The 4,677-nt window shown below is 31.3% G+C and overlaps 1 long non-coding RNA gene across 1 annotated transcript; it reads right to left on the reverse strand.

Moving 5' to 3' along the window:
• Nucleotides 1-1,202: 1,202 nt before the first annotated feature.
• On the reverse strand, nt 1,203-3,755 carry LOC145032028 (uncharacterized). Its single transcript, XR_013677063.1, has 3 exons — nt 3,436-3,755; nt 1,895-1,980; nt 1,203-1,589 (listed from the first exon to the last, which is right to left on the reverse strand). It is a non-coding gene; the product is annotated as an uncharacterized LOC145032028 (long non-coding RNA).
• Nucleotides 3,756-4,677: the final 922 nt, after the last annotated feature.

Here is a 4,677-nt window from a genome sequence, read left to right on the forward strand (position 1 = left end):
AGTTAAAAATATCATTTCAACAAATCTATGATGCAAAAGTGTCAAGAAAATGTTTAAGGACCTAAAATGAATTTTCTTTTATATTAAGGACTAAATTTGTTATTTTACAAAAGAAAGGGGATGGAAAGGTCAAAACGCTATTTTTAAACCAATTATGTTATTTATAGAATATTGAGTTAAAAATACTAATCTACGGTTTACAAAAATCGAAAGACAAATACATGCATAACTCCAAATATCGTTATAAACAAATCGATCGATCTCGAGTCGATACAAAACAACAATTATTAAATCGAACTCTCCAGTAGATATGCGATATCTAAGACAAGTGAACATTCGAAACTTGGGCTTGAAAGTTTCAAATCATGCTTGTTGGACCTTGCAAGTCCATTAACATGATCTTTGGGCCCAAGGGATAATGTTTATATGTTATTGGGCCTTCTATGGCCCAATTCCATATAAAGGGACCTTCAATGGCTCTCAAGTGATATTGGGCCCTAGTGATCCAATAGTATTGCCAGTAAGGTCAAAGTAATCAAATGTGAGATGGGCCAACGAGTCTTTCGCATCCCCGACGGCTTAAAGTAAACTCACGGAAGTAGCAGGATTTGTACTCCTCTTTTCCTCGTTTGCTAGGCTTATGAGTAATCAAAGTAAACAGATTCAGGTTGATAATCGAAAGTAATCAAGGTGGTTGGATTAAGTGAGTGATAACGGACGATGCCTCTAAGGATCGTTCGTAAACTGTAGTTATCACTAGTCATTATTAATGCATGATTATAACGACTCACAAACCTTAATTAATCCAAAACCACCCGAGTAATCAAAATCATTCATTGTGGCGGTATAACAATTTGAGAAATCACTGTATTTTATGTATTTGGAAAACATCGGGTTTTCCGGGGAAGTTCAACATTTTCACATGTACGTTTAATACTAAGTGCTTCAATTATACATGTCTTTTTGAAATCATCATGCATATTGTACGGATCTTCACACCTTTTTATAAACAATGGCCTTTTCAAAAAAATATCGGATTTTCTGGGTTTTACAAACTACAAAAAATTGTTTTATCACAACATACTTATGAACTCACCAACATTCCATATGTTGACCGTTTTTCAAAATAACTTGTATTCTCAGATAACAGATAAGGCGAAGAATAAGTACCAAGTATGTTAGGGTGTTTTGCTTATGAAAACTATCAAACAATTTATGTATGGATTTGTAACATTAAAACAATGTACTTGATGTGAACAATTCCAGTTGTAATATATTGATGCATGGTGATGTTTATGTTATGATTCATGTATATTCATTGTGATGATATTCAATTTAAGTCATGTGAGCCCTCGGACGTTTCCACCGTCTGGTTCGGGAGTGTGACAAGACATATAAGGTGAACCACTTGTTTTGATTGTACTTTGTAGTAGGAACAAATGAGTTGAAGTTGTTAATAGCATGCATGCTAAATCTTTGATGTTGTCTTGAGTCTTCAATAAGATCGAATGCTAAATCTTTGATGTTGTCTTGAGTCTTCAATAAGATAGAATTTCCATATCCAAAACCATGCACAACTTTATTTGTAACTAAAGAGGAAAATTTAACAATTAAAATATGCACCACATATAGAGTTTAATTAATTATATTTAGAAAATGGTTAATATTGACATTTTAGTGACATAATTGTGGCTTACGCGAAGAAAATATCAAGAACTCTTTTGATGGTTCTAGAGATGACTAATTCCTTTTTTGTAACTTTGTTTCCAATTTTCAATAAAACTGCAATGAACTCCACAATTTGCAACTAGATGTTTATTACTTATTGATATAAATTTGTTATTATGGCTATTTAAAAAAAACAGATAAAGGCAAAAAAAAAAATTTAAATAACCTTTAAACGATGCTTTCCTATAGGAGACTTCAATTGGCCATATGTAACTTCATCTAGTGACACGTTTAATAACTTCAACAAGTCACCTGAAACATTGGAAAACATCACATTCAAGATAAGGTTATTTCTTTTTTTTTTAAATAATAAAAAGTTGAAAAAATAAGATCAAGAATATATTTTGTTTTTGTATTTGGTTCATTTTTGTGATTATCCCTTGATTTAAATAGTTGAATAATCAGTACAATGTTTTTGTAAAGCATGAACAAATGAAAATCATATGCAAAAAACTCACTGAGTTGAGGCAACATTACTCTACAATTTCCTGATTGACTTGTACACGTGACTCATATACATGATAAGCAGATGTTAAGAAAAGTTCATTAATCTAAATTATCCTTGAAATCTAAAGGTGTATCAAAGTACACTTCATCACAGATCTCCCCTTAATCTTGTGAAACACAAAACCTCAAAATGACAATTTGTTCTTCTTGTCTATATAAAGTGAAATTCAAGGTCTCAAATCGAACATTTGCTCTTAATTACATTCACTTTATGAATAACATCATTAGCTAACAACATCTGAATAAACTTACCGATTTCTAAATCACGTCTATCTACTTTATAAACCTAACACCAGATTCATAGAACTTTAAAAACGAAGATGAAGATCATCCATCTCCTACGCTATAAAATCAATTAAATAAAAAAAAATTCGATACGATTACAACTTTCTAGTACCAAAATCGGAAAGCAAACAATACACACATTTATTTAGTGTGAGGATATGATATAAATAAGAAACAAGGTATCATATGAGGTTGAGGAGAATCAGTGGAAGATGATGGAGGTGAAGATGGAGAATTAGAGAAAAGATTTGTTAGCTTGTCATGAGTACCTAGTGGATGGCATGAATAAAAAAATTCAATCTATATGTATTTAAGTGACTTCTGAGACTACTTGAAGATGAATAATACATAATTCAGATTATCTCTTGGAGTTTCAAACAAAATGAGTTATGAGTCTAGTGTTTTCCAATTCCATTCCAGACTTTACAATTCTAATTCCAATCACTAAATCCAACCTGTCAAACCATATCTATCAGCAACATTATACATTACCAGTTCATCCCATGTATGCCCAAAAAGACATTCACCTCTGATGGTGAAGGTGAGGGTCTATGAAGCTAGCATGGCTGAAAATATCGTCACTCCTATTGCTGATCCTACCACATCTACACAATCAACAAAACTAGTTTTTACTTTCTAACATAAATTTCAAATCTTCCAACCATTCAATTTCCCAATAAACATGGAAGTGTTTATGAAAATATACTTCACTTTTTACCCTAGAAAAGCACAAAACATGTAAACTGCAACATCTGTCCCAACGAAAGAGCTGAATTTTGATGTTTTAGATGTCAAACCTAGTTAGCATTCAGTAGCAAAACCGATTGCAAATGAAGTATAACAATTTCTTAAGATACATTTTCAAATTCTAAATGTAAATCTGGAATAGAGACAGATGGCCTGACAATTTTGTACCATTGTAGACGATGAAGGTGAAGATGGAGCATTAGAGAAAAGATTTGTCAGCTTGTCACGAGTACCTAGTTGATCCACCATCGAACGATTTCGGTTTTCGATGAACACTTCTGCAATCAAAGATGAACACGATCGGAATCGATCTCTTGGATCATGGATTATTCATCGATGATTTGGATATGAATGACTGCAAATTTGTACTAGTTGCAGAAGAAGAGGTGGTCGATCAAGAGAGGAGGGACGGAGACGGAAGATGGTGAAGAAGATGACGTGAAAGAGGGGAGAGAGAGAGAGACGTAAATAAGAGGAGTATTCATGGAATTAAGATATTTCCTAAAATATTCTTGATTCATTTCAATTTCTTTAACCCGTGTCTTATTTTCCTTAACTATTTAGAAAAATGTTACAGATCATTTTGACCCTCTTTTATTTTGATATAACGATCTTTGTTTGGTTCTCGGGAAACTATAAGTTCTCAATTGATCACTCATCTCTCTCTCTCTCTCTCTCTCTCTCTCTCTCTATATATATATATATATATATATATATATATATATATATATATATATATATATATATATATATCAGTGTTGTAAAAATCTCGACTATGATTAATCCCTAGGCGCTACTCGACCGATTAGAGGACGCCTAGTGATTAATCCCTTCATACACAATGAGTGAAGCAATAGAACTTCATGAAAATTTAACACTTTGAAGAAATTATATCTCAATAGAAACTATTTAAGGTATGATTAGTCTTTTATTAATCATATTAACCTATTTTGTTATGATATTAGTGATATTTATGAACTTTTATATGATATTAGTCATATTTAATTTTTTAAAATTCAACAAATTAACAATTAATAGTCCTCGATTAATTTCCGCCTAGCCGATTAATCCCTTAATCCCAGTCCACCGACTAGGTAACGTCAAGCGATTTTACAACCTTTATATATATATATATATATATATATATATATATATATATATATATATATATATATATATATATATATATATATATATATATATATAGGAACGAGTTCTATGGAAAACAAATAACTATGGCAACATCTACAGGAACCAATAATCAAATGATACGTGTCCATTTATTTCTTCACAAGTAATGTATTGTGGAAGTGATGTGTTGTCATGTTTTCATTGGTTCAAATATGTGTTGTCATAATCATTTATTTTCCATATAACTCTTCCATATATATATATATATATATATATATA

This window comes from Lactuca saligna, chromosome 2 (assembly GCF_052625555.1).
Source record: "Lactuca saligna cultivar CGN05327 chromosome 2, ASM5262555v1, whole genome shotgun sequence".
Taxonomy (NCBI): Eukaryota; Viridiplantae; Streptophyta; class Magnoliopsida; order Asterales; family Asteraceae; genus Lactuca; species Lactuca saligna.